The sequence below is a fragment of the Phocoena phocoena genome, chromosome 6, assembly GCF_963924675.1.
Source record: "Phocoena phocoena chromosome 6, mPhoPho1.1, whole genome shotgun sequence".
NCBI lineage: Eukaryota > Metazoa > Chordata > Mammalia > Artiodactyla > Phocoenidae > Phocoena > Phocoena phocoena.
In genome coordinates, this window is record NC_089224.1 from 59,374,913 (window position 1) to 59,397,390 (window position 22,478).

The following is a 22,478-nucleotide window of genomic DNA, read 5'->3' on the forward strand; positions in this document are numbered from 1 at the left end:
GAAGCAACCTAAGTGTCCATCAATAGATGACTGGTTAAAGGAGATGTGGTATATATACACAACAGAATATTATTCAGCCATTAAAAATGAATAAAATCTTGCCATTTGCAAAAACATGAATGGACCTACAGGGTATTATTATGCTTAGCAAAATAAATCAAACAGAGGAAGACAAATATAATTTCACTTACATGTGGAATCTAAAAAAACCCAAATGAATAAACATAACAAAGCAGAAACAGACTCATAGATACAGAGAACAAACATGTGATTGCCAGATGGAAGGAGGGTGGGGATATGAGTAAAATAGGTAAGAGAGATTAGGAAATACAAACTTCTAGTTATAAAAGAGATGAGTCACAGGGATAAAATGTACAGCATGGGAAATATAGTCAGGGATATCATAATATCTTTGTATGGTGACAGATGGTAACTAGACTTATTGTAGTGATCATTTTATAATGTATAAAAATATTGAGTCACTATGTTGTACATCTGAAGCTAGTATAATATTGTAAGTCAATTATACATAAGTAAAAAATAATATATGATTTGAAAGATACTAAAACAATCTTGAAAAAGAAGAACATGGTTGGAGGACCACTAATTCCAATCTCAAAACTTACAGCAAAGTTGTAGAAATCAAGATAGTATTGTACTTGCATAAGGATATACATATAGAAAAATGAAATAGATTTGAGAGTCCACAAATAAACCCATGTGTCTATAGTCAACTGATTTTCTACAAGAATGCCAAGATAATTCAATGGGGAAGAACAGTTTTTTCAACAGATGGTGTGGGGCACCTGGATATCCACATGTAAAAAAAATGAAATTAGCCCCTCACACCATATGCAAAATTTAACTAAAAATGGATCAAAGACCTAGGGGTTTCCCTGGTGGTGCAGTGGTTGAGAATCTGCCTGCTAATGCAGGGGACATGGGTTCGAGCCCTGGTCTGGGAGGATCCCACATGCCGCGGAGCAAGTGGGCCCGTGAGCCACAGCTACTGAGCCTGCGCATCTGGAGCCTGTGCTCTGCAACAAGAGAGGCCGCGATAGTGAGAGGCCCGCGCACTGCAATGAAGAGTGGCCCCCACTTGCCACAACTAGAGAAAGCCCTCGCACAGAAACGAAGACGAAACAGAGCAAAAATAAATTAATAAACTCCTACCCCCAACATCTTCTAAAAAAAAAAGGATCAAAGACCTAGATGAAAACTAAAACATAAAACTATTACAAGAAAACATAAGGGTAAATCTTTCTGATATTGGATTAGGCAATGGTTTCTTAGGTATGATGCCAAACAACAAAGAAAAAGTAAATAACTTGGACTTCATCAAAATTTAACACTTTTATGCTTCACACCATCAAAAAAGTAAAAAGACAATGTGTGGAATGGGAGATACTTTTACAAATCATTTATCTGATAAGGGACTAATATCCAGAATACACAAAGAACTCTTAATACTAAACAATAAAAAGACCAATAACACAATTTTTTAAATGGGCCAAACATTTAAATATACAGTAAGTCCTCTACATACAAACCTTCAATTTGCAAACCTTCAAAGATGTGAATGTGCATTCCATCAACATCAGGCGTGAGTGAAATTGCAGCTTGCCCTCCATCTCCTATTGCTGACGATCCTTCAGCTCTACCATCTCCCACCTCCTCTCCCTTCTCCAGTCAGTAACTCTTCTTTCCTGTTCACTCAATTCCAGCCCCCGTATGCTAGCTGTGGTACTGTACTACTGTACTTTTCAAGGTACTGTACTGTAAGGTTAAAAATGTTTATTTTTTCTATATATTATTTGTGTGAAAAGTATTATAAACCTATTAAAGTACAGTACTATATAGCCAACTGTGTCACTTGGGTACCTAAGCTAACTTTGTTGGACTTACAAACAAATTAGACTTATGAATGTGTTCTCAGAACAGAACTCATTCATATGTAGGGGACTTACTGTACATTTCTCCAAAGGAGATATACATATGTCCAATAAGTATATGAAAAGACACTCAACATCCCTAGCCATCAGGAAAATGAAAATCAAAGCCACGATAAGATACCACTTCACATGCATTAGAATGGCTATATAAAAAAACAGAAAAACAACAAGTGTTGGCAAGGATGTGGAGAAATTGGAAACTTCATACACGCTGGTGGAAGTGTAATATGGTGCAGCCACTTTGCAAAACAGTCTGACCTTGAAAAATTAAACATAGAGTTTCTATATGACCCAGCAATTCTGCTTCTAGGTATATAGCTAAGAGAAATGAAAATATATGTCCACACAAAAACTTGTACATGGATGTTCATAGCAATATTGATAATAATCAAAGAATGGGAACACTGTAATGTCCACCAACTAAGGAATGGAGAAATAAAATGAGGTTTATCCAAACAATGTAATATGATAATGTAAGAAAAATAGTTAAGTTCTGATACATGCTACAACATAGATGAACCTTGAAAAGATCACACTAAATGAAAGAAGCCAGTCACATATTATTTTATTCTATTTATATGAAATGTCCAGAATAGGCAAATCTATGGAGACAGAAAGCATATGAATGGTTTCCCAGGAATGACGGCTTTAGGGGTAAATGCAGGGTGACTTCTAGGGAATGTCATTTCTTATTAGGGTGGTGAAAATGTTCAGAATTGATTGTGGTGATGGTTGCACAATTCTGGTAGTAAACTAAAAACCTATGAATTGCATAATTTAAATGTATTACATAGTATGTGAATTACTGTTGTAAAAAATATTTAAAGGATAAGCAGAAGTTAGCTACATAAAGAATGAAAGAACAATGTGGGCAGAGGGTCTAAAGCAGGAAGGAATATGACTTACTAGAGCAATTTTTTTAAAAGGCCAGTGTAATGGGAGTACAAAAATAAGGATGAAAATACAGAGTAGGTAGAAGCTATATCTTGTAGCGTTTTGAAGACTTTGTTAAGGATTTAGGCTAAGATGTTAAATGTAAATATTTTTCTATTTTTCAATAACAGTGTGGCAAAGACTGCCAGTTACCTTCCTTTATAGTTAACCTTTCATCCTTAGTAAGAAAATCTCTGTTTTTAGCTGGGCATATCATTCAGCTTCTGTAGAAGCTAACTGCAACCATGTGGCTAAATTCTCACCAATCAGAATTAAGTTATATTTTTGTATGGTCAGTGCCCAAAGCCATGAGTGACGCACAGCGGTGCTCCAAAAATCTTTGTTGAATGAGTATGAGATTTCCATGAAGTCTGCTGAAATAGGATAGAAGGTACATCATTATCCCTTTCTGCAACCTCCTGAATCAAACACAGATGTGGTAACTGGAGTCTTAGCAACTATCTTGAACTAAGGATGAAGACCTCACAACACGCTCTATTGATGGCATGGTAGTGAACTGAGGAGTCCCAACAACTACATGGAGCCATTCCGTACTAGAGTGCCTGTCTCCCAATTTGTCTCTGGACAAATTATTAAAAAAGCACAACCTTCAGAGACTGAACCAGGAAGAAATAGAAAACATGAACAGACCAGTCACAAGCAATGAAATTGAAATTGTGATTTAAAATCTTCCAACGAACAAAAGCCCAGGACCAGATGGCTTCACAGATGAATTCTATCAAACATTTAGAGACGAGCTAACACCTATGCTTCTCAAACTCTTCCAAAATATAGCAGAGGGGGGAACACTCTCAAACTCATTCTACAAGGCCACAACACCCTGATACCAAAACCAGACAAAAATGTCACAAAAAAAGCAAACTACAGACCACTGATGAACACAGATGCAAAAATCCTCAACAAAATACTAGCAAACGGAATGCAACAGCACATTAAAAGAATCATGCACCATGATCAAGTGGGGTTTATCCCAGGAATGCAAGGATTCTTCAGTATACACAAATCAATAAATATGATACACCATATTAACAAACTGAAGGATAAAAACCATATGATAATCTCAATAGATGCAGAAAAAGCTTTCAACAAAATTCAACACCCATTTATGATAAAAACTCTCCAGAAAGTAGGCATAGAGGGAACTTACCTCAACATAATAAAGGCCATATATGACAAACCCACAGCCAACATCATTCTCAATGGTGAAAAACTGAAACCATTTCCTCGAAAATAAGGAAAAAGACAAGGTTGCCCATTCTCACCACTATTATTCAACATAATTTTGGAAGTTTTACCCACAGTCAATAAGAGAAGGAAAAGAAATAAAAGGAATCCAAGTCAGAAAAGAAGAAGTAAAGCTGTCACTGTTTGCAGATGCCATGATACTATACATAGAAAACCCTAAAGATGCTACCAGAAAACTAGAGCTAATCAATGAATTCGGTAAAGTAGCAGGATACAAAATTAATGCACAGAAATCTCTTGCATTCCTATACACTAATGATGAAAAATCTGAAAGAGAAATTAAGGAAACACTCCCATTTACCATTGCAACAAAAAGAATAAAATACCTAGGAATAAACCTACCTGAGGAGACAAAAGACCTGTAGGCAGAAAACTATAGGACACTGATGAAAGAAATTAAAGGTGATACAAACAGATGGAGAGATATACCATGTTCTTGGATTGGAAGAATCAACATTGTGAAAATGAGCATACTACCCAAAGCAATCTACAGATTCAATGTAATCCCTATCAAACTACCAATGGCATTTTTCACAGAACTAGAACAAAAAATTTCACAATTTGTATGGAAACACAAAAGACCCTGAATAGCCAAAGCAATCTTGAGAAAGAAAAATGTAGCTGGAGGAATCAGGCTCCCTGGCTTCAGACTATACTACAAAGCTACAGTAATCAAGACAGTATGGTACTGGCACAAAGACAGAAATATAGATCAATGGAACAGGATAGACAGCCCAGAGGTAAACCCACACACATATGGTCATCTTATCTTTGATAAAGGAGACAAGAATATACAATGGAGAAAAGACAGCCTCTTCAATAAGTGGTGCTGGGAAAACTGGACAGCTGTATGTAAAAGAATGAAATTAGAACACTCCCTAACACCATACACAAAAATAAGCTCAAAACGGATTAAAGACCTAAATGTAAGGCCAGACACTATAAAACTCTTAGAGGAAAACATAGGAAGAACACTATTGGACATAAATCACAGCAAGATCCTTTTTTGACCCACCTCCTAGAGAAATGGAAATAAAAACAAAAAGAAACAAATGGGACCTAAGGAAACTTCAAAGCTTTTGCACAGAAAAGGAAACCATAAACCAGATGAAAAGACAACCCTCAGAATGGGAGAAAATATTTGCAAACAAAGCAACAGACAAAGGGTTAATCTCCAAAATATACAAGCAGCTCATGCAGATCAATATCAAGAAAACAAACAACCCAATCCAAAAACGGGCATAGGGGCTTCCCTGGTGTCGCAGTGGTTGAGAGTCCACCTGCCAATGCAGGGGACACAGGTTTGTGCCCCAGTCCGGGAGAATCCCGCATGCTGTGGCACAGCTGGGCCCATGTGCCATGGCCACTGGGCCTGCACGTCCGGAGCCTGTGCTCCACAGCAGGAGGGGCCACAGTGGTGAGAGGCTGTGTACGCAAAAAATATAAAAAATAAAAAACAACGGGCAGAAGATCTAAATAGACATTTCTCCAAGGAAGATATACAGATGGCCAACAAACACATGAAAGGATGTTCAACATCATTGATCGTTAGAGAAATACAAATCAAAACCGCAATGAGGTATCACCTCACACCAGTTAGAATGGGCATCATCAGAAAATCTACAAATAACAAATGCTGGAGAGGGTGTGGAGAAAAGGGAACCCTCTTGCAGTGTTGGTGGGAATGTAAATTGATACAGCCACTATGGAGAACAGTGTGGAGTTTACTTAAAAAACTAAAAGTAGAATTACCATATGACCCAGCAATCCCACTACTGGACGTATACGTAGAAAAACCATAATTCAGAAAGACACAAGCACCCCAATGTTTATTGCAGCACTGTGTACAATAGCCAGGTCATGGAAGCCACCTAAATGCCCATAAACAGATGAATTGATAAAGAAGACATGGTACGTATATACAATGGAATCTTACTCAGCCATAAAAGGGAACGAAACTGGACCATTTGTAGAGACGTGGATGAATCTAGGACTGTCATACAGAGTGAAGTAAGCCAGAAAGAGAAAAACAAATATCGTATATTAATGCATATATGTGCAACCTAGTAAAATGGTACAGATGAACCAGTTTGCAGAGCAGAAATTTAGACACCGATGTAGAGAACACACATATGGACACCAAGGGAGGAAAGCGGCGGAGGGGTTGGGGGGGCGTGGTGGGATGAATTGGGAGATTGGGATTGACATGTATACACTAATATGTATAAAATGGATAACTAATAAGTACCTGCTGTATAAAAAAAAATGAAATTCAAAAATTAAAAAAAGAAAAAGGAAATGAAACTGGGCTTCCCTGGTGGCGCAGTGGTTGAGAGTCTGCCTGCTGATGCAGGGGACACGGGTTCGTGCCCTGGTCTGGGAAGATCCCACATGCTGTGGAGTGGCTGGGTCCGTGAGCCATGGCCGCTGAGCCTGTGCGTCCAGAGCCTGTGCTCCGCAACGGGAGAGGCCACAACAGTGACAGGCCCACATACCGCAAAAAAAAAGAAAGAAAGAAACTAACACAACATTGTAAATCAACTACACTGTAATATAATATAAAAATTAAATTAAAAAAAGAAGACGTGTTTTATATGTGTGTGTATACACACACACACACACACACACACACAATGGAATATTACTCAGTTGTAAAAAACAGAATGAAATGTTGCCATTTACAACAACATGCGTGGACCCAGAGAATATAGTACTTAGTGTAGGAAGTCAGACAGAAAAAGACAAGTACTATATGTCATCACTTATATGTGTAATCTAAAAAATAAAACAAACATATATAACAAAACAAATAGATTCACAGATATAGAGAACAAACTAGTTGTTCATTGGGGAGAGAAAGGGGGAGTGGCAAGATAGGGGTATGGGATTAACAGCTACAGACTACTATGTACAAAATAAAAAAGCAACAAGAATATATTGTACAGCACAGAAAAATATAGCCATTATTTTGTAGTAGCTTTAAATGGAGTATAATCTATAGAAATACTGAATTACTATGTTGTTCACCTAAACCTAATATAATATTGTATATCAACTATACTGTAATTAAAAAATGAAAAGGAGATATTCATGGATACAAACACATTTTCATGTAACCTTTTCAAAAATATTAAATCCCGTAGACATACATTTGTAACAACCTGGGAAGATCCTCTTTTGTCAGTGGAGATAAAACAGATTTCTCAAAAGAAATATCTTTGAGTGGATCATTGATAATAAAAATAAACTAGTTAAGTCTTCTCTTTTTAAAGCCATTAAGAATTTACAAGGCTAATTGGAAGGACCAGCCTTCTTCCAGCCCCTTTTGCTGAAAAGAAGAGTCCCTCGTGTTTCCTAACAGTTCTTTGCTGACTCTTTTGCCAATCCCCTTACCCCCACTAAAAGAAAAAAAGGCCAGGATAGTTAAAGTCTCAAAAACTGATTTTAGATTTGCTAGAAAAATGTTGTGAAGTATTTTTCTTGCCAACAGAGTTTAATCTAAATGATGATTGAATAATATAAACTCAGTATCACACTTGACTCCAGTTTATTCACTTCCTTTGCCTTAAAACATTTTCTGCATTAGTATTCTTCCTTCACTTCCATTAATTTTGTGGCTTGATGTGTGTTCTCACACTCCTGAATCCGATTACCAAAAATTCACTGACCCAGCCCTTTAGCATTATGTTTTTTTATGTATACGCTAATTTTATTTTTTATGAAAAATTTCAAAAATATTCAAAAATAAATTGCATAAGGAACCCCCATTTACCTATCACCCTGCTTTAACAGTTATCACATGCTTATCCCATTTCACCTATACCACCACCTACTTCCCACCACCACCTTCTCCCTCATATTCTTTTAAAGCAAATTGTTTCATCTGTAAGTATATTTTGCTTTTGCCGATGTAACCAGCTCTGTTATGTTTCTTCCTTGGGTTCTTCATGCAATTTCCATCAGACAGTTTTTAGTTCTTATGCAGTTGTATCTTCTACTTTGAACTTTCCATCTGCATGTAATGAATGATTGAATCTAGCTGGAATTCAATGCATGCCAAGTACAATATCTACATACAAAAATCCAGAATGGAGCTAATGGGAGAAATAAAACTCGGACAACACAGCAAGAACAATAGTACCACATAGTGAGCCATCTGTGTGTTGAAGAGAACCTATAATATTGTGTAAAATAAATGTTTAGGGAATTGGTTAGCCAGTAGGTCCTTAAAACCTTGCATTTTTGTGTTACATACTATTTTAAAACAGTAAAACCCAACCACATTTTATATATTAAATCACGTAAATGTATTAGATCATCAATGTCTTAGTTAATAGATTTGCATTTTATCTGCTAGGAATTTGAAACATTCTCTTAAGACTATTGTAACTTTCTGCAGCCACGTCACCCCTTGTTCCTCAAGCTTCTCTGAGGTAATTTGTATGCCTGTTCAAGAACCCTGCCTTAGTCTCCCTACGCTCAAAGCAATAGCACCACCGTGTGGTAAGATTAAAAGGTTTCCTCACACTAGCACATACAAATTTTTACAGCTGTTCTTAACGTGCTAAGTAACTCTTTAGCACTCTGGTGAAGCTTTGGACTCCTTCTCAGATTAATAGTTGTAAATCCATAAAATACAGTACATAGAATTACAAAGGGGACCACTTATATAAAAATACTGTTATAGCCAGGTATTCCCAGACTCCAGTCAATAAGCCATAATATGTTTTGTTACGTTTCCTTCAGAAGCAGCTCTTCTCTATTCTTCTTGTAATTAAGGATTGTAATTCTAGTTGTGTTTGCAAGTAGGCCTTCAGGAATCGCATAATGATTTTTCCTTCATCTCTATGAATATTTATATGCTCTATAAGAAGGGACAGGATTAGAGTCTGAACAGTGAAAAAATGTTGGGTTTTGTATCCAGGTCCTCTAAATACTTGAAATTTAGATACTCTTGCCAAGAAGAAAGGACGGATTTCACAGGGTGCTTCTGAAAGTGTGGTCTTGGAGCATAAGGGCTTACCCTGTGTGCCTTTATGGGACCTACAAAGTGAGGCAAACTGGACAGTTAATGCTCTGATACAGCTCTGCTGGGTAATTCCGCTCTGGAGGGCTCAGAACTAATTTCTTCCTCAGAGGGCTAATGGAGTAGCTCTATGTACCATTAGACGGCACTGTGAGGACTCTGTTGCCAGCCAGGTGAGGGGTGACTGTTGGTCAGTTTCTAGGAGGTTCAGAGCCAAATGCTAACATCACACAGGTACAAACTCATAATGGAATCACAGCACTTACTAATATCTTTCCTCTTATTTTTAGAAAAGACTGTGTGTATAAATATTTGTGTGCTTATTATGTATATTCATGTGTGATTAGAGAAAGGAAACTAACATTTTTTTGTTCGTTTCATTGAGTATTTTTTTAGTGCCTATTATGTTAGGCATTGTGCTACTACAACAGGATTAAATTTTAGACCCCAAATAAGGGTATGCCAGAAAGATTACAGTTGTATTTAATCAAATTGTTAGTTTCTACTCCAAATATGTATATATATCTTTTTAATCAGGAGGAAAATAAAATTTTAAAATCTCTATGCCCCATATTGCTCAGTCATTATTGAGCCTCTCTCTGTATCAGATACCTGGAACCCCACTTCACATCCTCTAACCCTCAACTCCGATTCCAGCCATGGCTGTGGTAAACAGGTTCCTGCAGGCTTCCTCCCTCTTTGCACTGAAAGTGCCTCCCCTCAAGCCTGTGCCTAGTTTCCCTCACTTCCTGCCTCAGGGCTTCTCTGATTCCTTTTTGTGAGTGCTTGTAGGTGCCTGCTCAGCTCTCACATACATGCAAACCAGAGAGGTTAGTGTCCCAACTGATGGGAAGCAGGAGCAGAAGAATAAACAGTTCTCCCTCTTGTTCCTAGTCCTCTCTGGGGGGACAATTCTGATTTGAACCCATGCCAGTAACCAATTTAATAATGCAACCTTTTATTGACTTCTCCTCATTTCCTGTGCTGAACTCCTGTTCCATGGGATTACTTCTCAAATAAATTACCTACACCCCAGCCTTTGTCTCAAGCTGTGATCTCAAAGGACTACAGGCAAAGACACACTCCCATCTAACTGAGTTATACAAAAGGTTCAATGGGTCTTATAAGAAAAAAATAAATGGCGAAACCACTCCGGGCTTTGGTCCACACTTTGGACCACCAACTAAGATGCTCATTTACTCAAGCCCAAATAGTCCCTTGGAAGTATGCAAGTATGGGAGTGTGCTCCTTTGGGGCACAGTAATATTTACAAGTCTGGGAGGCAGGTATTAGCATATAGTTTCACATGTACTCCACACACCTGTGGAGATCCAACTTCCAGAAGAACAGTAGTTCCCCCATCCTCATGGAACATTCTTCATCCTTTCCCTAAATTGGGGGGAAATGTCCACTTCCTCTCTGTTCCATTTCATTCCTTGTAAGGATACCCACCCCCCTCCCACCCCACTCATACTTAAAACAATCTCCTTGATGAGTTTAAGCTTTCACGAAACATAAGAAAAACAACTTTGTCTTCAAACAACAGCTTTCTTCCTTATAATAACTCCCAAGGAAGAGATACACAAAGGACCTTCTTGGAAAATGAAGATGGGGAAAATATAGAGAAAAAAAAATCCCACATGAATTAATATTGCAAAAAAAACTCTCCATTTATATTTTGTCTCATTTGGATGTCACAATGACCCAGTGAACTAACTCTTATTATTCCCCATTGAAAATGAGCAAACTGTGGATTGAAGAAGTTTAGTAATTCTCCCCAAAGTCTCACACCTCCTAAGTGGTGAAACTCAAATTTGAATCTCTCTACCTTCCAGGTCCTTTCCAGTATTAATGCTATGTAATCAGGATGGACAGTTTAATTTTGATTCTTGGCCTTCAATCCTCAATTTCTGTTTCCTTTATCAAGAAGAGTCTTGCTTATTGAATGTTCATTTGTCATTGGTATCTCCCATCTGTCTTGTTATGTAGAATTAATCTTCACAGGAAAACTGCATTGACTAGAAATATTTCAAGAAATTAACTGGTGTTGCTTTAGATTTATCTTGAGATACAAATATAAACAGGAAAGCACTTACATTCGGGGCCAGCCATGAAATTTCTGCAACTGTCACTCATCACAGATGCCAAAACAGAACCTGGAAACCTCCCCCACAAGCCGGAGGAAGATTCCCTATAAGCACAGTTTTCAGCAGCTGGAAAGTATAATTTTATGAGCCTTCCAGATCTTCTCTGAGTCTGAATGACTTTTAATGGACAGATGCAAGTAGTATGGTTAGTTGGAATCCTCCACCACAGCAGCAGTGGGACCAGATACCACTAATTCCAGAGTGCTGGTCTGTTTTAAGCCTTGTGGGTTTTGCAGCAGCTGTGAGCTGTGCTGTGAGGAGCCAGATAGGACTTTTCCTGGCTCTGAAGCTTCAGGTCACTATATAATTGGTTCTAGATGATCTATATGGAAATATAGACATGCTCAGGAACTTAAAGCATTTACCAGACCATCACATTCCCCATTTTTTATACAAGTAATGCAAGAATATATTGCTACAAAAATTCAAACCATACAGAAATATATGGAGTAAAAAGTAAAAGTCCTTTCCCCCAACCTCAAAGGCATTCACCTCCTAGAAGTAACCACTGTAACAAATTGGTATATATACTATACATTTTCCTGCACATGTTTTATACACACATATAGGTGTTTTACAAAATGGAATTGAACCAATGACATTGAACCCTGCCTTTTTCACTTGACAGTATAATTGATGGATTGTTGCCACTGTGGATTCCTGGTTTCTAATCTCAACTGGAGAAAAGTTTTCAATTCTTTTTTTTTCCTTTTCAATTCTTAAAGTTATCTTTGTTCAACTCCTTTATCCTGCACTCCTCACTCCCATGGCTTCTCCAAAACCTTTGAGTTTTTCCTCAGACACTCACTGCCTTACTTAAGGCCAATAGTCTCACCAAGAAAATAGAGATCATCGTCTTTTAAAAAAGTCGTTCAGTTACTGCATATCTACCACCTCAACTGCAAGCTTACCTCACATGCATTCTCTTTCAGGCTCTCCTCCTTTGCAATAGAAGTGTCCATTCTTTTCCTTAAGATCTATCCCCTCTACTTGTACTCTGAATGGTGTATATTCCCACACCAGGGGCATTTTGAAAGCCAAAAAGACTAAGTTCCAGTCTTGTTCTGCCCTTTCTAGCTGTGTGACCTCAGACAAGTTACCTAAGTTCTCTGAGCCTAGGAAAGGTTCTGTTCCCATTGTCAATGAATGATTTATAATGACACTAATCTAAAAGGTTTTTTTATTGTTCTCTAAGAATACTCATTGTTCCAGCCATTATTCTATCTCTTCATATAACATTTTCATTAATTTTATTGATACATTTTCTTCATTTAAAAAATACATAGGTAAAGACCAAGTAAATGCCACAAACATAGAATGTTGCACTAAATCTCTATGTAAATCAACATCTTCAAAATAAGTTAGAAATCTAAGAAACTTTACAGGAAAACAAAAAGAACCCAAAGAACATAGAGCCACATTTTCTTATCAGTCTGTCACTTTATTGTTATTAAAACAATGACCAGGGCTTCCCTGGTGGTGCAGGGGTTGAGAGTCCGCCTGCCGATGCAGGGGACACGGGTTCGTGCCTCGGTCTGGGAAGCTCCCACGTGCCATGGAGTGGCTGGGCCCGTGAGCCATGGCCGCTGAGCCTGCGCATCCGGAGCCTGTGCTCCGCAGTGGGAGAGGCCACAACAGTGAGAGGCCCACGTACCACAAAAAAATAAAAAATAAAACAATGACCAGGATGAATAATAGGAAACCTACTATAATGTGATTGACTACAATTTCTGTAAAAGCTTTCTGTTAAATGACTCCCAAAACTATAGCTTAGAATTTGAAAAGGACCCTTAAGAGGGCTCACCTAGACCAAAGCATAGAGTCGGTCTTTCCAACATTATTGCTACACTTATCATGGTAGGAAGAAAACTCCACATGCAATTCTGTCTAGACGATTCTGTTCTTAAAATAGGATTTAAATTCACTGAGGAAAGCTGTTGTCTTGGGTGCTCCTTTTTCAAAGGAAGATACTTTTGCTTGAGAAGTCTCTGGGAAAATGAACTTTTTTTTTTAACCCTTCTCTTATATTTAGGCTTGTTGTGTTGGCTAATCTCTGGGAGATTGTGTGGTAGGTTTCTACTATCTGTGAGTTGTGGTAGCTTCATCAGCACTCTTAAGAATTCTCATCCAAGGTGCTGGTATCATTGATAGTAGAGTCCACTGTTTAATGAATGAGTTATCCAGAGATTCACCTGCCATGGGATCTCATGCAAAACTTGCCACCTGCTTTTGTGCATAGCATTCCTTTCACCATGCTCTTTCACCACTTTTCTGACAACCGATGTTATCGCTATTTGCCTTTAGGTTCAAGGTGCTTTCTTTCATGCCACATCTCTCCATAGATTCGGGTAGGAAGTTGTGATGCATGAGTCTGGATGTCCTAGAACCACACCTTAACTAATGCAGAGTAAAATCTGGAAGCAGTTCCCTCACCCCTGTCCAGGGTGTGTGCTGCTGCCATCATGTCCCAGCTGTGTGACCTTGGCCAAGACACAAACCCATCAGGCTTCAGATGCCGTATTTTCATAGCTGCAGCCTGAGGGGCAGGCCTGTAGTTAAACACACATCTACACATCTAAGGGCTGACTGTAATCCTCTCCAGAGACCCCAGAGGGCAGGTGCTATCTTCCTGCTCTCCCTCTGCCATGCTTCAGAGTACAGGACCCAGATTTTGCAACTCAAGGTACATCTACTGTGAAAAACATGTACCTCATTTGTGTCTTCTTTTGGATAATGGAGGGGAACCTGCACACATGTCTGGCACCAGATTTTTGTGGCTGCCACCCAGGGGACACCTCGAGATTGCTTGGCTCATGGCCAGCAGAGCCTGTACTTTTAGGTCTCCTGGGACTGCAACAAACAGAGAGACAGTTCTTGGCTGGCCACCACCCCAAGGGCACAGAACAGAAAGAGTGGACAGATACACCACTGTCCCTCTGTGACAGAGGCCTACCTGCTTGTCCTGGAGCCTGGCATGAGGGGAAGAACCCTCTGGCACACGTCTGGAGGCCCACTGAGATGCCCTCTGGGAAGGAAGTCTCTCCCAGAGTCTCCCTCACTCTAGGCACATAGAGCCATATTTTAATACACAGTATATGTAGTGTGTACATATAATATATCCTCTTTTTCTCACTGAAACATTTCAACACATTTTAAAATATCATGGCTTATTTAACAATTATTCTACCCATTGTTGGGTTATTTTCATTTTTTTAATACTCTTAACATACATCTATTGTGAAAAATATGCACCTCATTTTTGTCTTCTTTTGTATCATCCACTTAGGATCTATTGTTCAAAGTGGAATTTCTGCATCAAAGACTTTTTAACCACCATTCTAGATTCTCAGCTAAGTAATCAGGGGCCACCAGCAATAGACTTATTTTCCAACAGGGGCCACCAGCAATAGATTTATTTTCCAACAATCCACCAATGCTGTGTTGTTCCTGTAATTTATCTTAGTTATGTGGAGATGTGGTTGTGCCTTTAGTTTGCTTTGTTTTAATTACTACCCAAATTGAATATTTTTCCCGTCAAGATTTATAGTCTATATTTCTTTGTTGATAAATCATCTGCTCTGGCCATTTATCAAGTAGGATATAAATCTTTTGGTTTTTTTGTTTTGCAGTACGTGGGCCTCTCACTGTTGTGGCCCCTCCTGTTGCGGAGCACAGGCTCCGGACACGCAGGCTCAGCGGCCATGGCTCACGGGCCCTGCCGCTCCGCGGCATGTGGGATCTTCCCGGACGGGGGCATGAACCCGTGTCCCCTGCATCGGCAGGCGGACTCTCAACCGCTGCGCCACCAGGGAAGCCCATCTTTTGTATTTTTTATTCTTTTATTTTTCAAATAATTTCACATTCTATAAATTATTCTAAAAGGATTTTATTGGTTTTGATCTTATATTTTTGTATAAATATATTTGCATGAATTAGCATGTTGAGGATAATAATAATTTCATATTTTAAAATCTCTTTTTGGGAATTCCCTGGCAGTCCAGTGGTTAGGATGCCACACTTTCACTACCAGGGCCCAGGTTCAATCCCTGATCAGGCAACTAAGATCCCACAAGCTGCACGGCACAGCCAAAATAAAATAAAATTAAATTAAATTAAAAAGTCTCTTTTTTTGTTAAACTACCTTTCTAATCCTTGGTTTTATTAATTTTAGTTTTTTTCTCTTTTAAAATTAATTGAATCTTTGAGTTCTTATCAAGATCTTGTCAGGAAACAGAAAACATATTTAGAAAGTGTTACTGAAGAGAGTGTGCTGAAAGGATTGTTTACAAAAATGTGGGCAAGGTTAAGAGAACATAACAAAGCACAGGGTCTAGGAATGTTTATACACTTTTACCATATTTAGGCCTAAAGGGGATATGGGAGAGAATGAACCTACAGTTTGCAGCCTGGAAAAAAGGACCTCCTTATAAGAATTGTATCAGTAGAATGCAGCCTGTACCAGGACTGCCTCAAGGTGGGGCGAGAACAGGGCAGAGAGATGGGGACTAAATACCCTATGCCACCTCTTCCCAGTCACTTGCTAATGCCTCTCATAAGCCAATTCAACCAGAAGACAGAGAGCAAGGGAGCCTGAGTGATGCAGTCTGTAGATGTCAGCCTCCTGGGCTACAGAAAAGGGCAGAGAATGTAAGGAGGGAGGGGAGCAATGGAGAACAACCAGCACATAATTATACCCATGGTATCTCATATTTCTGCACATCTTGTGAGCAAAGACATCCTGGACTATATTATTAAGTATGCTTGTGTAGTGAATAGCCTTGGAAGACAGAGATAATGTCTCCTCTGGAGCAAAGGGCAAGCATGGTTACTATCCAGAATAAAAAGATAATGTCCCCCCCTGGAGAAAAAGCACTCAGCTTTACTGTCCGTTATAAAAGATTTGTAATCTAAGCTCAGTGTTTCCCTCCTGTAACACAGTCCTTGATGTGTATAGCTGGCATCTATCCCTCTTTGCATCATGCTGTAGGAATTGCGAGTTGGGAACCAGTGAAAAATGCTGATACTCTGACTGCTGCTGTTGCCATGAGTAACAAATTATTTTTTGTCTCTGATGCAGAGTCTCATATCTTTTACTATCATCCATGAAACTATGGCAGGCTAACTTGTCAGCTTTGAAGTAGCGTAAAATCTCAGATTCTTCACAGCTCTTGACAATTCAAAAAAGAGAAGCCAAACAAAACATAACAAACCAACTGTATTTGTCATGATTGGAGGTGGCTATTACTCACCTCCCTACTCTGAAAATTGATAATTAATGAGAAAGAATTAAGCACTCCTTCACAGTTGCCAAATAGCCTCAGGTCATGAGGGAGAGCTCTTTATTACAGAAAAATGCCAGCTTACAAACATAGAAGAAATGATGGAATTAGAAGAATAGTTTACCTTTTCCCCACTCCTGATGAAATATCTGATTTAGGCAAGGAGAGTTTGAAGGTTGTCAAAGTATTACCCCAAAGATAACTTATTTGTCTCAACGGGAAAAACAAAATGGAGAGATCAGGCAGTCACTACTTAAAGCTTAGTAACAATAACTGTAGGACAACCACACATTATGTATACTTAATGAAATGCATATGAAGTACATAGCATCACTTATAAAGGATTATTGTCAAAAGTGCTTAACTTGAATCTAATTTAACCTTTATAGTTAATGACTTTTTACAAATGATATTTTTCTAATACTTAAAAAGTGATTGAAAGTTAGGCAAACTGTTCCACTTTGCCTGGGACTGTCCTGGAACTGAAACTCCTCATTCCAAGAAACCCCAGTCTTAGGCAGACAAGGATGATTGGTCACCCTAGCACAAGTTTAACCAATTAGACTCTTCATAATTCTAATATATCAGATTTTCATAAATCTTTTAAAAGTAGACACACAGTGATAAATTAGGCAAAATGTTATAATGGCTACAAAACAGATCAGTACACTAATAACAGTTTTACACTAACAAGAGTTCTAATTCAATGGAAAAATAATTTATTCTTTATTATATCATTATTATTATTACTTCTTCCTGACTGTACAACTTCTGAAACTTACTTAAAAAGTCAGGATTACCTCTCACACCAACTGAAAATGCAGATAAAAATGTTTTGTCATCTTTCAAGATGATCTTACCAAATATACTACCCAGTGGGACAGGTCCTTTTTATAATTTATATTTTGCCTATTATACAAGAAACTGTACAAAATATTGTCTCTAATTAATCAGATATATTTTCATTCTTATAACCATAATAGTAGTAGTAGTAGCAGTATAAAAGAGACACTCTTCTGAGTGTTTTATCTTTGTAAGATAATATGTTTAGTTTAGTATGTCTGCTTTGTCTTTTTTATTAAAATTACAGCTAATATAGTTTATAATTAATTGTTTGGAGTAGTGGGGCCCAGGCTGATTCCTACTTTGGTTCTTTTCTCTTTCTTCACCACTTCTGCCCTGGGCATTGTTTCTGCTGGGTTCTGTCTAACCCTGGGAGTTGGAGCCAAACATTCTAATTTTAAAATTTAAAATTTAAATTTAAAACGACATGAAATGTCTGGATGGTTGATATCCTCCATCATTATTATAACTTTCCTCTCAGTTATTTAATCTGTATTTAAAAAAATTTCTTAATCTATCTGTATCCTCATTTATTTGTTATGAAATTAAATCACTTAATACCTGCAAGTACTAATGTACATATTTTCAATCATCTGGTAAAGAAGCGAGTTCAGTACTCACATAGTGAGTTTTCTGTTCTCTCCAATTCATGATGTTTTTATTCAACTTTTAATATTCTGAATTATTGCCATGCAATTCTTAAAGATGATAACAGTGTTTTACTACTGTGCTTCTCATATACTTGGATGTAAGGGGTAATATGCTGAGAAATCCATAAAACCACAGGTTAAACATGGCTAGTCCTCCTGGCATAAGCTAAGGAGTTCCAAAGTAGATTGTAAACTTCATGAAGGTAGGCATTCTGTTTTATTCACTATTGTATCCCCAGTGTCCCAGCACAGTACCTGGAACATAGTAGGTACTCATTAAATATTTGTTGAATAAATGAAGGAAATGGAAAGCTTATAGAAAAAACAATTTCATATGAAAAAACTTGAAAATATTAGCAACTGGAACATCATATTTACATTCAAATTTTAAGTTAAAACATAAGCTGCTTCAGGTTACAGCCCAAAGTGTCAGAAATACCTTTCTCCTCAGCTATTTTTTGGAGGGGAGGGAGATGATCTGGGTGAAAAAGTTGAGGTATTATTCTAAATCAATAAGTTTACATTGAAAACAAATAAGAAATTTGTTTCTCATTTTTTCTGGTCTATTATTTAATTTTTAAATGCACAATGTGTATAGATTGCAAAAAGTTCCCATTAATACTCAAATTCACAAATATGTATGGACTTTAATTAGGTTAAAAATATCTTAAACTTACTAAAGGCTAGAGAGTACTTTCTAAAAATTGCAGTGTTCAGTGATCTTTAGAATCACTGACTATAACTACTTGGGTTCAAGATTTATTGTAAAGCTATAGTAATCAATACAGTCAGTGTGGCATTGGAATAAGGATACACATATAGATTAAAAGAACAGAAGAGAAGGTTCAGAAATAAGACTACATGTATATGGTCAATTAATATTCAACAAAGATGGCAAATCAGTGGGATAAAAGTGGAACAACTAGAAACTCATATGCAAAAAGAAATTAACTTCTGCCCATGCCTCATACCATATACAAAAATCAACTTGAAATAGATCCTAGATCTAAATGTAAAATCTTTAAACTTAAAACTATAAAACTTATAGAAGAAAACATTAGAGGAAATCTCTGTGAACCTGAGTTGGGTAAAGATTTCTTAAATAGGACATAAAAAGCAGAAACCTTAAAATTTTTTAAATGATAAATTGAACTTCAACAAAATTAATAACTTTTGATTTTTAAAAAGCATGGTTAAGAAAAAGAAAAGGAGAAAATATTTGAAAGCATACATCTGATAAGGGACTAGTATCCAGAATATTTAAAGAACTTTTGAAACTCAATAGCAAGAGGACCAAAAAATTAGATTTTTTGAAAAATGGGCAAAAGATTTGAACAAAGACCTCACCAAAGAAGATACACAAATGGCAAATAAACACATGAAAAGATAATCCACACTGTTAGTATTTAGGGAAATGCAAACTAAAATCACAATCAGATACAAAGACATGCTCACTGGAATGACTAAAACTTAAAAGACTGATAATCCCACATGCTGACAAGGATGTGGAGCTAATGGCACTTTCATATATTTCAGTCAAAATGCAAAATAGTACATCCACTTTGGAAAGCATTTGACAGTTTCTTATAAACGTACACTTACTATTTGACCAAGCCATTTCACTCCTAGTATTTGTCGAGAGACATGAAAACATACTTTCCCACAAAAACTTGTACTCATATATTCATAAGAGCTTTATTCATAATAGCCTAAAACTGGGAACAGCCCAAATGTCTGTCGATTGGTGAGTGCATAAGCAAATTGTGGTGTATTCATATGATGGAATAAAAAGGAACAAACATGCAACAGAGTGGACGAATGTCAGAAGCATTGTGCAAAGTAAAAGCAGCCAGACACAAAAAGCTTCGTACTGAATAATTCCATTTATATGAAATTCTAGAAGAGACAAAGCTATAGCAACAGAAATCGGATTAGTAGTTGCTTAGAGCCAGGGGTGCGGAAAGGAGGTTGTCTACTGAGGGACCCAAAGGAACTTTTGGGGGTAATGAAAATATTCTATATATGATTGTGGTCATGGTTACTTGACTGTCAAAACTTACCTAATTAAACACTTATAATTGGTGAATTTTATTGCACATGAGTTATACCTTAATAAACCTGATTTAAGATAAAAATACTTTGCAGTTTTTGCATCCCTTAATGCCTGGTATATGAATGAGTCAAGTTCCAGGTGGGAAAATAGAAACCGCATTAAGTACTTCAAGAGGAGATTTAAGAGATTGGTCACACAGGTGTGAGAGACCTGAAGGAGTGAATAAATAGCACTGAGGTAATCAAAAGATGGTAACTGAAGGACATGCTACCATCCCTAAAGCTGAAGGAACAAACCAGAACTGGTATCTTTGAGTTCAGAGCTATGGCTGAAACCTCTGAGGAAGGAGTGCCCCCAGGCTACTGTGGGTATATCTGCAGAGAGAAGAGATTGGGCTGCAAGAGGGAGGAAATCGCTGTCACCAGGAGGAAGGGCCACTGCTAGGGCAATCCAGACAAGAAAAGGAAAAACAAGAAGGATCAATCTCTTTTCTGTCCCTTTTCTATCCTCCAATCTCTAGCAGCTCCTATTGGTGGAAATTATCAGGGACCCAGCTGAAAAAGCAGAAATTTTGCTTCCAGAGCCTAACCTCAGAATCAGAGAACAAATTAGAGAAAGTATGAATGTGAAGCCGAAAGACAACATGTAAATGACACTTCTGGTTTATCCCACTTTTAAGAATATTAAGATTAATCAGGAACTTCAGGTGGTTTCATCCTTATCCCTCTATTATTAAGTTCCCAATCAATGTTTCATTTAATGGTTTTAGCATCCATTGGTTACTGTTACCTACATTCATTATTTCATTTGGGGTTACAAAACAGCAATTTTCTGACTTTAGCATTTTTGTGCTCTTTTTATCTGGAATTCTATCAAGAAGAAGTGGATAACTATTTGGTTATCCTGAAATACAGTTTGTACAGAAAAGGCAGGAAAAATCTTGATTATTCCTCTTTATCAATTTTCAGTTGGTGACTTAGCATCCTCCAAAGATAATCAATGCGTTGGTAGCTTTTGTTAGTATTAGAAACTCAGAACTTTTGTTGATATATTTAAAGTTTTTTTAATCCATCAAAGGCATTATTCTTTTTGATATTCATATTGTTCCATCTTAGATCGGTAGGAGCCTTCATAGTAGTATTTTTTGTTTTCTGTATTTTTATTTATTCTGGATTATTCTTGAAAAAATGTCAAGTATGTCCAATTTAATTCTACCCCCTATGTCCAATTTAATTCTACCCCCCTCATTTGACTCTAAATCTCTCAGATCTTGGAAGAAATTTGCAACTCATTTTGCACTTTCTTCACTTAGTAAGCTGCTAATAAACACTCAAATTGTCTGCTCTTGAGTCACCTTATGGAAACATTCTTAAATGGCCTCTCAACAGTGCAAAGTATTTTAAAAGCCAATTTTAATTACAAAATTTCATAAAGTTGTTCAACTCTAACGTCTTCAAGTCCAGTCTTGAAATCTTGGTTATTATGTGTGCTTCTTGGGGGTGGGGAAGGGAAATAACAATGCAAAAGGTAAATGCAAGCTAGAGAGGAAGTACCTTAAGATTTTAAATCTGTGTATGTTTTTCTAAAATAAAAGAACATAAATATTTTTCCTAAAATGGATTCAGTTTAACTCTTACTGTTGTAACAATGACCATCACCATAGAGTGTGGGAGCAACTAGAGAACAAAAAGGATTTGGGGACTCACCTTCTTAGGGAAGCCTCTTTTTCCTCCAGAAAGAGTTAGCAGTCTTTTGGTCTGCATTAATTCTGTTCTTTATACAGGTGTAGGTAAAGAGATAGGTAAATTGCAGCACCTCCAACAAGATGCCCAGGCCAAAACTTGGGGGGAGATTTCCTAGGCTTCTCCTTCCCCTCTATGTTGCTATTGATATGACTTCTTAAGACCTGCAATCCTTGCCCTCTTTTCTTTCCCTCCACCACTGCTGTGATTTAGACTTTCAGTGTAATTGAACTAGGTTATTGTCCTCCTAAATGCCTCCAGTCTTCACACTTCAGTTTTTGTATTGCCATCAAAGTAATCTTTCTTAAAATGGATTATTTCACAGCCTTGAGTAAAATCCTTAAAAGGCTCCTCTTTACCTTTGGGGGAAAAAAAAGCCAAGTTTCTTAACATGGAATATAAGACTCTTCATGATCTGGCCTCTATATAACTCTTGTCTTCCTCTTTACTGCCTCCTATGTCATCCCGAAGACCCTTAAGTCCCATACCCAATGCTCCAGCAAAAAGTACTGACAGAACTCATCACACTAGGCTCTCAGACCTTTCTGCATTTGAACACAGCTCTTCCCATTACTTAGAAACTTCTT